General features: G+C 39.1%; 1 protein-coding gene across 6 annotated transcripts in view; it reads right to left on the minus strand.

Annotated features, from left to right (window-relative positions):
• GRXCR1 (glutaredoxin and cysteine rich domain containing 1) overlaps positions 1 to 21,235 on the minus strand; it is a 308,941-nt gene that overhangs the window by 256,090 nt on the left and 31,616 nt on the right. The window contains exon 4 of one of the 6 annotated variants that reach the window (XR_004679240.1): positions 9,182 to 10,854. The exons of the other annotated variants lie outside the window; for them this stretch is intronic. The gene's annotated coding sequence lies outside the window, so the exon portion shown is untranslated. Of the gene's footprint in view, positions 1 to 9,181; positions 10,855 to 21,235 lie in introns of those variants that run through there. 6 annotated transcript variants of the gene reach the window in all.

Consider the following 21,235-nt stretch of genomic DNA (forward strand, 5'->3'; position numbering starts at 1 on the left):
ATCCCAAGAATGTTCCATCCCAGATACCTGTGTTTCTTAGAAGCCAACCCAAGCTTCTGACTGTCAGCTTATTCATTTCCCTCTGCTCTTTCCATTATCCTCCTTTTGTCTTTATGTCAAGAGATGAATGACATCATTCTAGAGGGTTGCCTGGTGGCCCTATATCTGGCTTTATCCTACCACTACTACTCTCAGTCCTAGCCCAATCCCAGGTTAGTTCCCTAATGATTCACCAGTTAGCAAAAAATCAATGTGTGTCTAGCCCTGGGAACTACAAGTGATAAAATGGAAATGGCAACGTAGAAACCCAAAGGCAAAAGCTCACTTCCAACTCTTGGTACCAGACTCGATTTAAGAAGAATATGCTCAATAATGCCAGCAGACATTGGGAATTTTACAGAGCGTGCTGAGTAATTTTTGGCCTTTCCATAATTTCTGGCATCAACAGTGCATTCAACGGCTATTAAACCATCAATGATTCTTTTTCTCAAATTTCTAAAACTCCAACATCCAAACCTTTTTTTCCTTAGTCTTAGATTAGAAACAGACATTAGAGATTCTAATTCAGTCTCCCAAACAACATCAACTTTTAGAACACTCCCTTCAGGGGCCAGTCAGCTACATTGTTTCAGATCCAGTTATTAGAAAGTCTATAGTTGCATTCAGCTGAAATCTGCCATTCTGTAACTTTGAGGTGCTGATCAGAAAATCAATCCTAAAAGCAAGGTTTTTCAAAATTGGCAAGAATCTTAAGAGTATTCTGTTCTCTAGAATTTCCACAAACAAATTAAATTTCCCTTCATATAAGAGCCCATATGAGTTAGCTTTTGCTGAGTAACAGATCATCCCAAACACACACTTATTATTTCTCATGATTTTGAGGGTCAGCTGGGTAACTCCTCCAGTCTGGCTGGCTCGCCTGTGGCAGAATGGTCTAGAATGGCCTAATTCACATATCTGGCAGTTATTAGTCTGGTGGTTCTAGAGGTGGCCTCAGCTGGGACAGCTGCCACCCTGGGCTTCTTCATAGGATAGTTTCAAGGTAATTAAGATCAATGCTTTTCCAGCCTCTGATGTACCATGGTTGCTAATATCTTTTTGGCCAAAGCAAATCAAACAAGTGTACTGGGTTTGACAGTGTCTGCACTAAGATTCAGGTCCTACCCAGAATCACACAATGTGATTTTTTTGGAAATAATGTTATTGTCAATGTTATTAGTCAAGTTAAAGGGAGGTCATCCTGGAGTAGGGTGGGCCTTTAATCCAATACAACATATATCCTTATACGAAGAAAAGAAGAGACACAGAAACACAAAGGAAGAACGCCATGTGATGATTCAAAGAGCCAAGGATTGCCAGCAACATCAGAAGCTAAAGGAAAGACTTGGAAGAGAATCTCCCCTAGAGCCTTCAGAAAGAGCATAGCCTTGCCAAAACTTTGACTTCAGACTTCTAACATCCAAACTATAAGAAAATACATTTCTATTGTTTTAAGCTACTCAGTTTGTGGTTGTTTGTTATGCAACCCCAGGAAACGAAATCACATGGCCAAGCAGAAATTCAAGGGATGCTTTGGAAGCATGTTCCTGCTTTGTCAGCTCTGTTGTGGGTACCAGCAAGAGAGAAAAGGGTTGGGAATGGCTTTGGGGGATAGTTCTTGAGCAGCCAACCAAGAGTGTCTAGCATACCTCCCAAGAAACACATGATATTTTGAGGCAAACATACTGATGTGGTCACTACCACATGCAGGATTTCTAGAGATGACAATTAGCAAGCAATGTGTTCACCATATAGGATAGGGAATAGAGAATAGTAATTAAGCATGGGGGCTCTGAAAGCAAACCTTCTGGTTTCAAATCCCACCTTATCATTTACCAGGTATATGACCACGATAAATTACTTAACTTCTCTTGTCTCAGGTCTTCTATCTTAAAAATAAAGATAGTAATTATACCCACGCATAGGGTTGTTAAGATTAAATGTATTGCACTTTTTGCAATGTCTGGTGCATGATAAATTCCCTATGTCCACTTCCACTCAGGAATAAGGTAAGGGCCAAAGATGGGACAAGGAACAACGTTATGGCACATGAGTTTACATTAAAAACCAGGAAGAACACTTAAGAAACAACTAAAAGCGATTACCTACTGTAGGGAAATGAACTTTTTAGTGAATATGTTTTATATATTTGAATTATGTAATAAATATTATCCAGTCAAAAAAATGTTTAAAGTCCCCCTTATGTATTTAAGTCAATTATATTTATTATTTCACAAATAATTATAAGGAAAATATTTTCCAAAATGTTAACAATGGCTGTCTTTGGGTGATTGAGTAAAGGACTTTATGTATTTTTACTTTTCTGGAACTCTTTTGTGGTAAACAGGATAATCCCCCCCCCCAAAAGAAAGATATCTGTGTCCTAATCTCCAGAATCCATAAATAGGTTACAGAGCAAAGAGGAATTAAGGTTGCAGATGGAATGCAGGTGGCTAATAGTTGGTCCTTAGAGAGATTATCCCAGATAATCTGGGTGGACCCAATATAGTCATGAGTCCTTAAATGTGGAAGAGAGAAGCAGAAGAGACAGAGCCAGAGTGATGCCATATGAGAAACACTCGAGTGGCCACTGCTGATGGGGCGAGGTGGAAAGGGACCATGCACCAAGGCTGCCTGCAGCTGATAGAAGCTGTAAACGGCAAGGAAATGGATTCTGCCCTGGAAGCTTCAGAAAGGAATATAGCCCTGCCAGCTCTTTGATTTTTACCCAATTAGCCCCATATCAGAGCTCTGATGGCCAGAGCTTAAAATTGTTAAGTTTGTGGGGCACCTGGGTGGCTCAGTTGGTTAAGTGACTGCCTTCAGTTCAGGTCATGATCCTGGAGTCCCGGGATCGAGTCCCAGGATCGAGTCCCAGGATGGAGTCCCAGGATGGAGTCCCAGGATCGATTCCCGTGTAGCACTCTCTGCTCAGCGGGGAGTCTGCTTCTACCTCTGACCCTGCCCCTTCTCAGGTGCGCGCTCTCTTGCTCCCTCTCAAACAAATAAATTAAAAAATCTTTAAAAAAATAAAATAAAATAAATAGTAAGTTGGTGCTGTTTTAAGCTGCTAAATTTATGGTAATTTGTAACAATAGGATACTTAATACATTCCTCATGTATTAAATAATAACAATGTACATATTATTTTAACAATCAGGAAAAAATAACATAAAAAATGTATATATACATACAAACCTGAAATGTGACCAGAGCACTAGATGACATTTGCTTGTGTATTGGAGATGCATCCCTGAGATGACAGGCACCATTAACTTGTCATTATTCAGAGACTCAGCCCCAGGGCTCTCAGGCCGTCTCCAAAAGGCACAAAGAGGCAAAGTGTGTGTTTGCACACTTCTGGCCTTGTTATTTTTCAGTCTCCTCATTCCCTAGCTGTTCACCTACTGTGCCACAGGCAGCAAGCATCCCATATATACCTAGCCTTCAGCAGAAGTGCAGATTTTACAAGAAATAATAAAATCAAACTATAAAAAGGAAAGACATATCAAAAAGATATGCACCAATACAACATCATTGTTTGAACACAGGAAATGTTCTGAGAGACCCGAGAGAAATCTCTTTCTAATGTGATGCACCAAGTTTTCCAGAGAACAGAAAATTGCCTGTTATAAATGCATTGTCATGATGACAATTGGAAAAAGAATGAAACTGGACCAAATTCCTTTGTAGTTCATTGTACCTTTGAAACCTAGAGTCCTAAAAAACCTGTACATTGTAGTAGCTTGATGTTTTCTAAAGATAGGAAATAAAATCAGTTGGAAAATCTTCTTTAAAGAACAGAAGCTAAGTCATTCTTATAAGAAAAGTGTAACTCAAGCTTTTTCTTAAATTGTATATTTCCTTCTTGATTATGAAAGTAATATATGCTCACTATAGAAAATTCAGAGAATACAGAAACATACCTAGTAAAAATATTAATCATTCATATTCAGAGGAAACCACTGCTAAAATTTTTGCTATATTTTCTCCCATTTTATAGGCTTTTTTCATACTAAAGGTGTAATTGTATATAATATATACAATTTCTAGCTTCCTTCTGTTAACATTAAAACAGTAGCCTTTAACTCAGAATGTAAAATTATATAGCCATAATTTTTATATTGTATAACTTTTACATTTGCATCCATTATGTGGCTATACCAAAATATATGTACTTTCTCTAGTGTTGAATAATTAGGTTGTTTCTAACCGTTCACCATTTATAAATAATGCTGCAACAAATAGCTTTATACATAGTTTTTTCTACATTAAGGATTATTTCTTTAGGATCAAGAAGTGGAATAAAATAATTCAGAAGTGGAATAGCTGAACTGGAATGTAAGAATATTTTTGAAAATTTAATATAGATTGCTAAAATTCTTCCTAAAGATAGAAAGATAGATAGATATCCTCAAGCAAAGCTTGAGATAGTCTGTATCACCAACTCTTGCAAGTACTGGGTATTATTATTATTACTTTTTTTTTTTCAATTCCTTGATTTTTTTATTTTAAAGCCATCATACTGAAATCCAGGGATATTGGTTCACTAATTTGAGCATAATGAAAAGTTAACAATTTTAAGTTATGACAAATGGATCAAAAGTAGATATAGTTTGTCTTTTCAGGTCCCTCTGCCTAGAGCTGAAACAGATCTGGGGTCACACTACATTGGATTTATACCCCATCTTCACCATTTCTTAGCTAAGTAATCTTGGGCAGATACCTCTCTAACCCTCAATATTCTGATCTCTAAAATGGAAGAGAAAATAAAAATTTACTCCAAAACATAGTGTTATGATGAGGACTTAATGAGATAATCCTTGTAGAATGCTTACTGTAATATCTACCACATGGTAAATAATCAGTGGTAGCTCTCATTATCATCATTACAGTTAAAGTACCATTGCACCTATTAGTGATGTATTTAGATCCTTCCTGCAAAACACATCTAAGTCCTGCCTTATCTGAAACCTCAGACTCCTCATACAGAATGTCATCTTGGGAGATGGGCTTTGTGCAATTTACTTGTCATGTACTGCATACCACCATTATAATTATCCCTTTGTTCCCCACCACCCCAACAATTCTACCCATTATTCAGTACACATCATGGTAAGGGTACTCTTAATCACCTTTGTCTGTTTCACCCATTTCCCCACCAACCTCCCCTCTGGCAACCACAGTTTGTTCTCTGTATTTGAGTCTCCCTTTTTTTGTTGTTGTCCATTTGTTTCTTAAATCCCACATATTAGTGAAATCACATGGTATTTGTCTTTCTCTGTCTGACTTATTCCCCTTAACTTTATACCTTCTAAGTCCATCCATGTTGTGGCGAATGGCAAGATCTCATTCTTTTCATGGCTGAGTTATATTCCATTGTGTGTGTGTGTGTGTGTGTGTGTCTATACCACCTCTTTTTTATCCCTTCATCTACTGATAGACACTTAGGTTGCTTCTATATCTTGATTATTATAAATAATGCTACAATAAACATAGGGATGCATATATCTTTTTGAATTAATGTCTTTGTTTTCTTTGGGTAAATACCTAGTTGTGGAATTAAGGGATGGTATGATCATTCTATTTTTAATTTTTTTTTAAAAGATTTTATTTATTTGACACAGAGAGAGAGACATAGCAAGAGAAGGAACACAAGCAAGGGGTGTGGGAGAGGGAGAAACAGGCTTCCCGCCGAGCAGGGAGCCTGATGCGGGGCCTGATCCCAGGATCCTGGGATCATGACCTGAGCCGAAGGCAGATGCTTAACGACTGAGCCACCCAGGCGCCCCCTATTTTTAATTTTTTGAGGAACCTCCATACTGTTTTTTATGGTGGCTGCACCAATTTGCATTCCCACTAGTAGTGCATGAGGGTTCTTTTTTCTCCACATCCTCACCAACACTTATTATTTCTTGTCTTTTTTATTCCAACCATTCTGACAGGTGTAAGGTGATATCTCATTGTGGTTTTGATTTGCATTTCCCTGATGATTAGTGATGTTGAGCATCTTTTCATATGTCTGTTGGTCATCTATAGGTCTTCCTTAGAAAAATGTCTATTCAGGTCCTCGCACATTTTTAGTGGAATTATTTATTTTTTTGGTATTGAGTTGTATAAGTTCTTTATTTTCTTTGGATATTAATCCCTTATCAGATGTATCATTTGCAACTACCTTCTGCCATTCAAGAGGTTGCCTTTGCATTTTACTGATGGTTTTACTACTTTTAAATCTTCGTCAATCTGATGAACAGAAAATAATATTTTATATTTATTTAAATTTATTTTTTAGTTAGGTTAAACACTTTGTTCACTTTAATGTCCTGTTTTGTAAAATTTCTAGTTGGAACATTTGTTGATTTGTTTTGGGGGGTTAATTTAGAGTTTACAGCAGTGGCAGGGGAGATACTGAGTGAATGACAAAAATGAACAGTTTACTATGTCAGTTTCAGGTCAGATATACCCAGGGAGCATCTTCTCTGACAAACAAGTAATACCAACCACATAAAATCTGAGAGACCCTGATCTCTGCCTCCAGAGAAGCCCTTCCAAATATCACCCCCAACTCAATGTTTGCACTCACAAAAAATGCCTAGTGAATGGTAAGAAATAAATCACTGTCGATACTTCCTTAAAAATTCCTACTTTCAAGAGCAAGTTGGTGGTTCTGAAGAAGTCCATTTATATCGTATCTAGGCAATCTCTAACAGAAAATGGAGGGAGGCAGAGCAGAGCCAAGTACATGCTGTAGTGATGACACTATTCCCTAGTCTAGTGGATATCCATGGAGATAATTCTCTTTAAAAGAGAGAGGGTCCCTAAGAGCTACCATTGTGAGATGAAGAACTGATTGAGCTTCACCAGTTATTTATTCTCAAGAATATGAATCACAAATGGTTTGTACTAATGATATTTTTAGAGTGGCTTCATGTAATTTTCACTGAATACTTTATATATAGACTCCTCACCCTGTTATCAGCATGGTTTGACTTAAAGTGACAGGGAAAAAAGGACAAAGTAACAAGCATACTAGGTTTGTCTGTTTGTTTGTTTGTTTGTTTTGGTTGCTTGTTTTTGCTTGGGAGCAGTTAAATAAAGGCAAATGGATGATTTCATAAAAATGAAACTCAACACGGTATTATAGTTTTGTGGTGGTGGGGCCAGGCCGGGAGTGGCATGGAGAGTTTTGGTGGTTTTCCAGGTCCAAATCTCATCCACTTAAGAATTAAAAGAAAAAAAAAGTATGTATGTTATGAAAAAAGAGAGAACGTCCCTTATTGAGCAAGATATGCTATTGGTAGTTTTATGTGATATCTATTCCCAGAGACTTCCATTGCCTGCTTAGAATATTATATAAGCAACAAAATAGTACTTCACTTTTAGAACCCTTAAAAAAAAAAAAAAACTAAAGATTTGTGTAAGACAGAAGCCATGTAGATTACTTAGGATTACTTTGGTTTCATCTAAAACAGAACCCCACTAAAAATGCTTAAACAATAAGGTATTGTTATCTCAAAAATAAGTAGCAAATTACACTGGTCCAGGGTGATTAATTTAGTGGGTCAACAATGATGGGACTCTAGGTGGCATTTCTGACTTTTAGAGCTATCCTCTTAAGGTTTTCAGATAGCTGTCATAACTCCAAATATTATGTCCTCACACAACAATGGCCAATATGACATTTTATTGGGAAAGTATTTCCCAGAAGCCCACAGCAGAAATCACCTACAATGGACTGATTGGTCTGAACTGGTCACAAACCCCACCCTAAACTATTAGTAAAGGGGAGCAGGATTATTCTAATTGTCTTAAGCCAGTCATAATTTGCTCCTGGGCTGGACTTACTGCTCCCCAAACACCTTGACAAAATCCAGGTTCTGTTGGCAAGGAAATAGCAGCGGAATGGTTGATGTGTTAGCAACCAAGCGTATACCCCCTCATGTCTTATTCAATTTATATTTCCCCAGAATCTAGTGAAGTACAAAGCAAATATTTGTAGACTAATAAATTAGAACAAATATTGGAATACCTTTGTAAAATATCACTGGCACATTACATGTACTAAGATGACTCAAGAACTATGAAATATTATCCTATTTTGTAGACTACTAAAAGGCAACACTCAACAAAATAAATTTGTAATTATTTCTTTGAATGAAGAAACACCTTGAATTTGATAGTGTTAGGAGGAGGAGGAGGGTCAGTAAAGTATCTTCCAGACAGAGAAGGCACTTTAAGACCCCAAAACAAAGCAAGCCATTCCATACCATTTATACTGGTTTTATTTCAGGGTAACTTACTGATAGGGAGGATCGGGCAGACACTGGATCCAGGCACTACACACCCATCCTCTGCCCCCATTCTTCACAGCTATTCTCTACCCAGTCCAGACCTCAATCCCAAGCTTTTATGGAATGAGGGGCATGGTGGTGAGGTCACAGGGTAGTTATCTAAAGTGGATCTTTGGGGCCCCTGGGGGGCTGAGTCGGTTAAGCTTCTGCCTTCAGCTCAGGTCATGATCCCAGGGTCCTGGGATGGAGCCCCAGGTCAGGTTCCCTGCTCAGTGGGGAGTCTGTTTCTCCCTCTGTGCCCCACCCCCCTGCTTGTGCTCTCTCTCTCCCTCTCTCAAATAAATAAAATCTTAAAAAAAAATAAAGTGGATCTTTGCATCAGTCATTTCTACTAGTTACCTAAAGTGGGGCCTGGTATGCACCAGTCATTCCTACTCGTTATCTAAAGTAGAGCCTTCTGGGTGCAACTTTAGGGAAGATCAGAACAAGCCTTCTTGAACTCCAGTCAGGGCATACATTAACCTCTGTGGGGCCTGGAACACGGAGCCCTAGGGAAGTGATTGCATGGACATGAGCAAGATGGAGGGCCAAAGATGGAGTCAGTGTTGGCAGCACTCCTACAGATGGCATCAGAAATCTTTGAGATTTAAACACACACACACACACACACACCCAACAGACTGTACTGGTTTGACAAATTTGGGGAGATTAGGTTGGAGGAAACATAAGGAAAATATTCGAAATTGTGCCACACAACTTCTACCAATTACCTTTAAACTGGCATGAACATTGATGCTGCTTTTCTATTTTCATATATGAAGCTACCCAAATAGCACCTAATTAATGGGAAAAAAAAAAAAAGATGATTAGGTTCATTACCTATTCAGTTGGCTCCCCTCTCGATGCTCCCATCATAATGTGCGGGGCCATTTATCACCTTATACCACAATTGATACTATACATCATCCTCCTTCCCTCTTCCTTGAGGACAGAGACAGGTCATGTTCAGCTCTGTATTCCCAGTAGCATGTAGTAGATACTCTGTAAAATATTTGCCCAGGACTGAGTCACCAATGTCTACTAAGTAACTCGTTCTGCCTTTCTGTCTCAGTGATTGAGTATTTCTCAGCTCCAAACCCAACCTTTTAATCTTCCTGTTTTGCCACCTGGCCTTGGCTCTGCAGAGTGGGACAGTAAGCGAGGAGGCTGCAAGGTTGGGGGAGGAGGAAGAACAGACCTGCTCTTTCAGATCTGCTTTCTATTCCTCTGAGCAGTTCTTTCTTGTGGCAGCAGCTGAACCCAACAGGCAGTTTTCCCAACACGTGAAGAACCAGTTTCAAGTCCCATCCTGTCCCCAGCACCGGGCAGGCCAGCACCTCTTCCTCAAGTTCTGAGACACCAGCTGAGCAGAACCGCTCCTCAGAGGGCTGAGCTCCAGTGTCTTCTACATGTTAGAAATTCCAGCCTCACTCCTTTGTACCTTCAACCCTAGCTGCTTTTGGCAATTGCTCCCTCCAGAACACCTTAAAATCCTCTTTTGGCCCTTTCGGTTACCTAGTTCACAAACTTACACCTAGTTAACAATTTTTTATATTGAATTTTGGTGTTCCAATTCCTTGGTCCCTGACTGATACGATTGGAAGTTCCCCCATTTTACTAATCCATGGTATTAAACATATACACCACAGAGCTAATACACTGGTGCCTCATTCTGGGAAAATACTGCTTTATATTATTTTTGAGGAACTCAGGAGCTTAGTGGTCCTGGGGAGAGGGGTGGAAAGGACCACATACGGGGACCCTAGGCCTTTTCACTATTACTCTAAATTGGCCCAAATTTGCATCAGCAAAGCAAAATCCCTACAGTCACCTGGGGCCTTTCCTGAAAAAGGTGATTTAGCAACCACCTATCCTTACATAAACATGCCCCTTGGGGATTCTCACTCCTCCCAAACCAGGTGCTTTCCATTCATCCATTCATCACAATTCTCTCCCTCTGGCTCCAATTCCAGTGTTTTACCATCCCCGTGTTTGGTGCCCCAGGAATTTACTCAGTTTCTCTGCTCCCTTGATGTAGCCCTGCAGACAAGGCATATGAGAGAAACTGTTCTGCACAAAGTAGAAAATCACCTTTTAATATTTCTGAGGATTTTACCTAAAAAGGACCTTCTACAAACAACACATTGGATTATAATAACGAACACTGAGCACAAGGCTTGTATGCAAGCAATAAGCGCAGGCTATCTTATACAACACAATAATGAGGAAGATACTGTCTTCATCCTCACTTTTTGGGTAAGGAAGCTGAGGCATACAGAGGTTATGTGACTTGCTCATTTTACTTTACATCAGGAGCTAATCCCAAGCCATCTGACTTTTAATCTTTCTACTATAGACGGATTCTCACACCAGACCTTGACAGTGAGTAGCGCTGACCTAGTGTCCTCACAATTCTCTGGAAAGCAAATGCAATCCAAGGCTTCTGTGTCTGTAATTGTTTTGGTTCAACACTTTCAGGCATGGCCTGTGAGTACAAAACAAGCCGGAAAATGAAATGCTTTCAAGAGAACTTTGTTTGGCAACAGCGTAAGAATGGACTTTTAAATTAGACCCACACAATTTGGCTTTAACCAGCTAGGTTCTTGGGATATTTATGACAGACTTTTATGACACAGTGCCAGTTCGTAAGGAGACTGACACAAGATGAGACAAATAAAACAAGTAATTGCACATGGCAAAAACAGAAAGTGCAGTAGAGTCAATGATGGACACATCCCTAAGGGCTGCACGCATGAACACTTCACGGAAGATCCAAGGCTGGAAGTTGCCCATTAACCGATATAAATTATTAAAGATTTTGTTATTTTATTTATTCATTCACTCATTCATTTATTTTTGGAAAAGAGAGAGAGAGAGCAGGGGGAGGGGCAGAGAGAGAGGGAGAGAGTCTCCAGCAGACTCCCCGCTAAGCACGGAGCCCAACTCAGGGCTCAATTCCGTGACCCTGAGATCATGACCTGAGCCAAAACCAAGAGTCAGACACTCAACTGACTGAGCCACCCAGGTGCCCCTAACTGATATAAGTTATTATCTAATATAAGAAGGTGAATAAGTGGAGAGCCAAAGTTGCTTAACTTGTATCAAGTTGTACTTCGAGGGCAGAATTTTACCTGAGTCTGTCTTTAGAAGGACAACAAAAAATAAAGAATTGAGGCAATAATCTGACACTGTCAGGGAGTAGTCTGGAGATTTATTATCTAGGAATGTTACAGGGGATGTTTGCCAGAACCTTAAAGATGGGCCAAATTGTATATTGATTTTTCAACTTCCTTCAATTTACTTCCATAGACAGTGTTTCTAAGCAACGTTAAAATCACACCATCTGAAAGAATATTTTGATCTACATAGCCCAAAGAGTTCACAAGCAGAGTAGTACGAAATAGAAGGTGTTTAAGTACGTGTGTACGAAATGTGTTTGTGTGTGTGTGTGTGTGCATGCGCGCAGGTCCTGGCCCTCTGCCCACAGATCAATTCCCTCTCTGTTGTATATAGCAATGGGGCTAACTCCTGCAGGCTCCATTTCCCAGGCTCCCCTGTCAACTGGCTGCCTGCGGAGGGCAGCGAAGGAGAGACAGGAGAGAGATGGGAGGGCTGGGGCAGGGGAAGCCAGGGTATTTCTCTCCCTGCCTCTCCACCTCAGTATCTCTGTAGCTTCTGTTCCTCCTACGCAGACCTACCAGGGTCCCGGCTTCTGCTGGGTATTCCAGCCCCTAGGTCAGGTAAGAGCACCACCTCCCTTTGTTGAAAGAAGGTAATATCTTCCTGCTGCTAAGAATCTCTGAGTTAGCTCACCATTCCCCCGTTGGGCCTCTCAACTCCTTCCTGACCTGAGTAAATGCAATGTTCTCTGTTAAAAACATCAGAAGTAGTTTCTGTGTTACTGAACAGTGATATGGAGGGGAAGGCTTTTCTTTTTCCTATTATTCCCTACCACATGGGAGGAGCTCCAGTCATGAGAGAATCCTGGCTTCTCTCTGTCCTGTACCCACTCACCCACTGACAGAGGAGGAAATGAATTTAAGGATGAGTGTGCAAGGAGATCCCAGCCCCTCCCCTTCCCCTTTCCTCTGGACCCCCTTTCCTCTGGCTCTCAGCCCACCCTCACTCAGCCTGTGTTCTGCTCTGTTCTCAGCCCTATGGTGAGAGGGGTCTGGCCCGAAAGAGGATTCTTGCAGGTTTCCAGAGCTGCCTGCGGCTGGGGAAATCTGCCTAATTTTAAATTTCTGGATTAGGGAGCCCGAGTGCATACAGATGCAAGCACATTGTGCTACATCAACATTATCAGTGTTAGAGGAAATATTTTCATTCTCTCATCTCTACTACTCTCACTTCTTCTATCTCAATTAGTTCAAAACCCAAACAGGGAAGAGGGTTCTCATGAGGACTCCTCAGAAACCCAGAAACCCATATATGTATAATATTCTAATTAATTGTATCCCTAAGTCACTAAGTCAATTACAAATGTAAGCAGACCCTTCAGCTTGCATTGTGCCAAGAATTATTCTAAGTGTTTTACATATAACTCATTTAATCCTCAAGCCAATATAATACGTATTATGAAAGTTCCTATTTTACAGCCAAGGAAACTGAAACACAGAGATGTTCTATAACCTGCCCAAGGTCACACAAATAATGAGTGGTAGAATCTATAATCACACTCCAAAAGTTGGGCAGTAGAATCTGCACCCTGAAGTACCATGCTAGGCTGCCTACATTCACACTTGAACAAATGATTCTGCACTTCATTTAATGTGATTTCATTTTCAGTCCTAGATATATTATTTTCAAATCCCTCATGTAAGCCAGCATACAGTCTCAGTTTTTGCCTGCCTTAACTTTGACATAAAACTCATTATTTTTCTCTCCAAAAGGAATCCATTTCCCCTAAAGACATTACTAAGCAATGTAGATTTTACCAAAAATTTCATATAAGAAATGGAAGAAGGGCTTTGCATCAAATACCTGATGACAAACTACAGTGTTTTATGCAATGGATGCATTCCTAAAGACTCCGACCATTCTACTCTGGCAACTTGGAAGAGAATTATTCCATAGAAATAAATGTAAAATCAGATTATATATCTTTAAAAAATTTTTTTGACAGGAGAGGCTATTTTTAGTTCTTTCAAATTTGAGTAGTTCAAAATTACATAAAATAAATAAAAGGTATATATTGAGGCTTTCTCAATAAGAATAGAGAGTTTTCTCCATCCTTCTACCACAGAGCCAGCTAACTCTTGCCTCCAGTCCCCTATAATCTTAGCATCCACCCACTCAACACACACAAGCTTGCATCCTTTATTATACTCTGCAATTTACTCTTGCTTCTGCCTCCAGACTTGCTTACCTAAACTCCCACCGTATGAGGTTCAACAAACAAAGATCTCCCCAGGGCCCACTCTACTTAGAAAAGGGAAAGATGTGGATAGAAGTAAACAGATAAATACAGTGTTGTATTGGATCCAGTTTACACCAGCTTGCAAGGCCAATTGCTAAATTCTCAGGAATTTTGCAAGGGTTCTTAAATTCAATCATTATTAAAAACCAAGTTACATAAACTTACAATTAAATAAATTACACTAAAACAAAGGAAATCATCAAAACTGACCCTTCCTACTTATTTTGCCATATTTTACCATTATGTATGATCTTGAAGTTATTTACATTTATTGTATCTTTATGGTGAAAATATTACAGAAACGTGTTCTACTGTGCATTACTTCCCAATTCTGGGTTCAATGACATCATATTGGTAGCTTGAAATGAGCCATGGTGGAGTACTGATGCCTCAGGAATTGGCAAAATTTAGAAACTAGACATTATTCTCTCCTGGAGAGCCTACTGCTAAACATTTAGCACACCACTAGGTAGTTGGCTGATAGATAAAACTCGGTACATAGATGCATACATTTATACATACATACATACGTAGATATATAGATAGATCAACTCTATTTTTCTTACAAAACACCTCTACATTTTCTTTAAGAAAAATTCTTATGAATTTCAGCTAAACTACTACATTTTATATGTTTCCCATTGGAATATAGAGCACATGGTTTCATACAGGACACGAAAAGTAAAACTCAAGCAGTCCCCCTTTCATATAAACAGACAATAGCGAAGGGAACTAACAGTATGAACCATGGAGATCTGGCACAAAAATCTCTTTGAAGAGTTTGGGGGAAAATGCTGAGCCAGCACAAGTCCCAGGGAGCACATTTATATATTCTCAATTATAGGTGGTCAGCATAAACATTCTCCAATAGGAGGGTGCACTTAGAAACCTCCTCTCTAAATAAGAAAAATGATATTTTAAATTGCAACAAAGGGTAACCAATTTCTGTGTAAGAGAGCAAAAGCAAGCAAATTTGCAAAACTCATCAACTGAAAACTGGGGGCTGATTTTGTGGGGCAATCCTCTCCAGTGCCAACCGAAATAGACAAAATCATTTTTAAAAAATGTAACGACACTGCATATCTCTTGGTTTTAATGACAACATACAGCAGTAACTACAGCTTGAGACTCCAAGGAACAGAGGCAGCCCTCCTTCATGCTTTATTCCAGGCAGTCTGTATCTTCCACAAGAATATTTGCAAATAAAAAATAACTTTTTATACAGAACTTTAAAATGTTACCTGTTAGGACTGTAGTTACAAACATTAAAATAAACATAGGGTAGAAGCAATTAAATACAACTATTTACAATGTTCAACTAACCGTTCTAATCACCAGGGAGATCCACTTTGCAGATATTTACCCTGTCATGGGAGAGGCACAACTAAGTGTAAGCTGGATAACCTGCCTAACCAGTTTGGAGTAAAAATATAGTTACTCCTTTAATAATCCAATTACTCCATGCCTAAATTACCTGAGCTCTTTCTCCAACAGAAATGGGGGGTGTTAGTCAGTTTAAGGAAGACCACTTGATGTTTACAAGACAAAATTGGAGAGTTTGATCAGGACACCATGAGCCTCAATTTATAATTTTCGTTACTTCTGTTGCTATTGAAATTGAAAATGCGTCCTAGCCTCTGGTCTCTAGATCCTAAGTCATCCTCCTGGGCCAGATCCTTACCAGAGGCTGCAATGCTACCTTCTGCTTGGGCTCCCAAGGTTTTATCTCCTTTAGTTTGTACTCAGAAGCCCACCATGGATGGGGGTCAGGGGCCAACCCAGGATGTAGGTCATAGAGATTTCCAGCACAAACCCAAGTTCTGTCAGAAACAATCAAACCCCACAAATAGGGAAAATGGTGGTGAATCAGGACCATCTTCCTCACAGTAAGCTCCCCATTCAGGTCCTTCATAAGCTTTAGTGACAGAGGGCCATTAAATCCATCAGAACCTTCTCAATCTATCAGAAAAGTTACCCCAGTAAACCTTGGAAGGAAAGAAGATGGTACCTGAACATGTCTTCTAGGGTATTCTTTGGCCCTCTGCAAACATACCTAAATCTTCCCCCAGGGATTAGTTCTGCATGTTAAAGAGTCCTAGAAGGCTGGGGGTTAGATACTGTCCATGCTATAGGTACAAACTCACATCTCAGTTATACAACTAAGAGGGAATGCTTAAGTTATTCTCCCAGAACTAAGAAAATCTGCTGTGAGGTCAGTCATATTCTGTGTCTACAAAGACAGATGGGCTATGTTGGCCCCCTTAAAATGTACAGTCTCACCAGATATACTGCATCTTAAATAATTTAGAAAGTAACCTGGGCTGTGATAAATGTGTACACAAATTCAATAGGAGCGCAGAGTACAGGGCAATTAAGTTTGACTTCATAGATAAAGAGAGCTTTCCAGAGCCAGTGATATTTGATCTGGGAATTAAAGTGTGGATTATGAAAATAGAGTGAGGTGTTTATGGACAAAACAGCCCAACGGAAAAGCACGTTTAAATATTTCAAAGTAAAGGTGAGCCATTTACCAGGGTGACAGAAACACAGGGTTTGTGGGTGGCCAGGAATGAAGGGAGCTGAAAAGGTAAAGTCAGAAGGAGACCCATCTTTTGCTCAGCTTTGAATAGCCCAGTAATGAGTTTGAATGCTATTCTGAAGACAACGGGAAGCCACCCAAGGATTAAGAGCAGAACGAGTAATATGTTTGTATCTGTAATCTAGAGAGATAACTGGTACCTATGCAGAAGGTGGACATACGGGAGGCTGCAGGCAAGAACCTGAAGCTGTTCTCAACGTTCAGGGGAGAGGTGGCAGAGCCCTGAGAGGAGAGGCAGTGGCAACCAAAGGGAAAAAATGATTCTAGTTTTCTGGACAGAGTTAGAAAACACTAGGGAATAGTTGTATGTAGGGTGAAATGCAGAGAGAAAAGTCAGAAATGGCGCTGGGCTTTGTAGCGAGGGAGACTGGATGAGAGAGAAGCCATTAACTACACTAGGAACCATTAGAAGAGAGCTGTAATAGGGCTACCAATAATGGGTTTCTTCTGGATGTATTGAGTTTGAAGTGCCTGCAGGACAGTCATGTGGAAAAGCACTTTCTGAAATCATTTTTTTTTTTAAATGCTTTTATTGGTCTCTCGGCACAAAATGGTAATAACTGCTGTAAGGACATCCCAAACACTACAACAAAATTTCTCATCACATAAAAATATTCTGCTACAAAAATATTTCTGGCACCAATAAGATAGAAAAGATAGGTTGAAAATACATATTATAGTTTGTGTATTTACATAACATATAAGATACTACAAATTGATGCAAATGAAAAAGATTATTTAATAAACAGCAGGGATTCACTACTGGCTATTTGGGAAAAATGTATGGACTTAGAGCCTTACCTCATTCCATACACTAAATTAAATTAAAGAAAAAAATAAAATGGAAGAAAATGAAGATACCTATGCAATTCTGAACGTCAGGATGGTAAATATCTTGTACACTTAGAAACAGTAAAAAGAAAATCACAATGTTTATGATTAATAAACTGAACTATGTATGCATTTTATATCTTTCAATAAGAAGAATAAAAATTAAGTTCTTATTAAATTCTTCAATAAGAATTCAAAAGACTGGGGCGCCTGGGTGGCTCAGTCGGTTAAGCGTCTGCCTTCGGCTCAGGTCATGATCCCAGGGTCCTGGGATCGAGCCCCGCATTGGGCTCCCTGCTCAGTGGGAGGCCTGCTTCTCCCTCTCCCACTCCCCCTGCTTGTGTTCCCTCTCTCACTGTGTCTCTGTCAAATAAATAATATCTTTGAAAAAAAAAAAAAGAATTCAAAAGACTTAGAACATACTGAAATTTTTAAGTAAATACGACAGAAGAAAAATTAGCATTACTTAAATATAAATACCTAATATGATCCCTTAAGAAAAAAACAAAATGGAAAAAGCTAAGACTAGACAATAAATATTTATCTTCACTTAGAATGAAGACATCTTACATATTTCTTAAAACTGCATGAGAAAACTTAATGCTAGTAAGTTTGCAATAAACACTCAAATATAGCTGCTAAGAACATAAATTTTAATTTTTTTAAAAAAGTAAATTGGCAATATTTATCAAATCTGTTTGTCCCAATTCTGATAACACAATCTAAAGATACCATTCAAAATGCAAACAATAATTTATACTGTGAAATACTTATCTTTAAGATTTTTTTTTTTTTTTTTTTTTGACAGAGAGATTGACAGCGAGAGCAGGAACACAAGCAGGGGGAGTGGGAGAGGGAGAAGCAGGCTTCCCGCTGAGCAGGGAGCCCGATCCCAGGACCCTGGGATCATGACCTGAGCCGAAGGCAGACGCTTAACGACTGAGCCACCCAGGCGCCCCACTTATCTTTAAATACATTTAGAGATTTATATATTTCAAAATATATATGCTCCTTTATAATGAAAAATAGCAAACAGTGTTAAAGGCTAAAAGACTTAGATGTAATCAGATTTAATCAATATAAAAGTCTGAGTGTAAGAGATAGTTATATGAAAGAAAGAAAATGAAAGAAAGAAAGAAAGAAAGAAAGAAAGAAAGAAAGAAAGAAAGAAAGATAGATCTACCTGTGTAATGTGTGCAAATTCCAGATTCTGCCAGTAAAGGGAAGGCATGTGCTCTTCTCCTCCTCTAATTCCTTTCCCATTGGTTGGAATGTGGGAGTGAAGGTGGAAAATGGAAGCCCCATGTTCATGATAGCAAATCCACAAGGTAGAGCCTGCATCTCCAACACAGAAACCTCTCCATACTGCCCTTGATTTCTGTACCTGCTGTATACAGCCTCTGGGCACCTACTCAATTCAGTGTTCTAAATGACAACATGGCATAACTATATACATAATCAGCTACAAAAATTAATAAGTTTTTCTCATTGATCAAAATTTAGCAACACACCTGTAAAGGTTTGGGTATATGTGTGTGCCAGAGCTGATGGGTGAGAAACAGGATACAGATCTGTGCCCCATTCTTACACCATTTAAGAAAGATCAGAATCTCCCTTTCTTATACTTTAAAACAATGTCATTAACAAAATGCATTGAACTATTCCAGAAAATAGATCAAGTTCTCAAGGAGAATTTAAAAACTGCCCCTGGAAAATATTCATAAATAAGTCTCTAAAGCAAACTATTAAAAATTACATCAGAGATTGCTAATTGTGCCCCAATATTCATCTTCCTCTACTCCTTTGGTAATAGAACCATTAATTTCTAACTGGGAACAGGTTGCCCAGAATGAAATTTACATTTCACAGTCTTCCTTATAGCTAGACATGGCAATGTAACTAGACCCTGGCCAACAGGATGTAAGTAGAAATGGTCTATGAAAACTTCGAGTAAGTGTTCTTCCTTAAAGGGAAGGGTGTATCCTTATCCTTCCTCATTCATGCTGGCTAAGAGCAGACACGAGATTTGTATCTGGAGCAGACATCTAGGACCACGAGTTACAAGCTATATGTTAAGATGGCAGGGAGACCTGGTGGAAGGAACTTGAGTCCCTCATGTTTGTGGAATTTCCTTATTAGTTGTGGATTGTCTACTTCCACTTCCTGTTTGTGAGAAAGAGAAATAAATCTCTGCCTTCTTTAAGTCACTCTCACTTTGGGCTTCCTGTTAATCCTAAATATCACAAAGATCAGAAATATATCATTATGCTGTGCTCCCAAAAGTATCAGAAGGGGATGCAGACAATACAAAATCTACTACTATGGACAAATCAATGCATAATTAAAGGATTTTAACATGGGAGTCATTATCACAGGTCTGCAACACTTACCAATACCTCAAGAACATCAGTTAGTTGTTTATCTCTTTTAGTTCTCCAAATTGTAAATCCTGTGATCCATAAAAGTTCCCCAGTCATAGCCTCTCTGCTGGCTCATTAAAAAAAACCAATGAAATCACTGCTTTGTTATTTTATAGTGCACTCGAGAGAATTATCTTCCTATGTTATACGAGAAAAATTAAAAATATAGCCACTTTCAAAAATCAATTGTAGAGCTCTACGGTGCCATCACAAATCTGGCAATTGGCCCAGATTGAAATGTATTGAATATTTTGTTGAAACCAGAAAAAACCTGCCCCAGCTGGACAGTGTGAGAAGAGAAGGAACAGTTGTATATACTTCCTAGTCTCTCCATGCTTGAGTTCTTGAGAGAAACTGCTTGCTGAAAAACTAATTTCAAAAAGGTGACTGTTACTCTAACACTTACTTCAGGTATATGAACCACAGGAAAATAGAAAGAATGATAGAAGTTAGGCATGTCTCCAGAGCAGCATGTTAGGAGTAAAGAGAAACAAGCCATCTGGCTCATCTGGTGTGGTAGTGAGGCATTTGGTGGGGGTGACGGTCAAAATGGATCAGGCACAGCTGCTGGAGAGTACAAAGAATTCAGAAGATTGAGGGAACTTGATTAGCTATAAATGACCTATACCTACAAATATTGCCGCTCGCATACACATAAGCAAAAAAAAAAGTTCAACAGGTATGTCTCAAAAACAAACAAATAAACACACCGTGGAATGACAATTTTCAGTAAACCACCACCGTTTCCCAATATCCCAGATTTCTCCTTAAGGGATACAAAGACAACTGACCTCAGTGCAATTCAAAGATTACTAATCACTCAAGAATAACAATAATGGCAATATCAATTTGTATAAAAATGGCTTGTTAAAATATTAAAGTCTGACAAAGATATAGACTAGTTGTTGTCTTTGCCTTGCTTCCTTCTAAAGGGAATATAGTTTTCTTTTTTTTTTTAAGATTTTTAATTTATTTATTTAACAGAGATAGAGAGCATAAGTAGGCAGAGCGGCAGACAGAGGGAGAGGGAGAAGCGGGCCAAGCAGGGAGCCCGATGCGGGGCTCAATCCCAGGACCCTGGGATCATGACCTGAGCCGAAGGCAGCTGCTTAACGGACTGAGCCACCCAGGCGCCCCTAAAGGGAATAGTTTTCAAAAGCTCTCAAAAAAAATTAAGAAGTTACAGTAAGAATCAGCCACATGAATAACAAATAGCAATGTGTGTAACTGAAGAAAAGAAACCTCATTTAAAGTGGAGTCAGGAGGCCAAAAGGGAGCGCTCTCATATATCACCACTTGTCATCAATTGCAGGCTCAGTTGAAGAGGCATATCTTACATTCCCAAAAGGAAAAAGCTTTACCCCAGCTGGAAGAAGGAAGATTTTTCCCCTTGTCTGGCAACAGCCCAGCCAATAAGAAACCAGACTTGCCTATAGCTTTTGCTATAGTATGCTTGTCCCAAATTGTAATTCCTCTGCTATTCCTGAATAAGCCCATTGTGCTGATTAAAAAAAAAAAAAAAAAACAAAAACTGTATCTTTTACTTTTAAGGTTGACAAATTGAATGAGAAAAAAATAGTAATAAGTGTCGCTTTTA

Source organism: Mirounga leonina, unplaced genomic scaffold, assembly GCF_011800145.1.
Source record: "Mirounga leonina isolate KUSES-001 unplaced genomic scaffold, KU_Mleo_1.0 Mir_129, whole genome shotgun sequence".
Taxonomy (NCBI): domain Eukaryota; kingdom Metazoa; phylum Chordata; class Mammalia; order Carnivora; family Phocidae; genus Mirounga; species Mirounga leonina.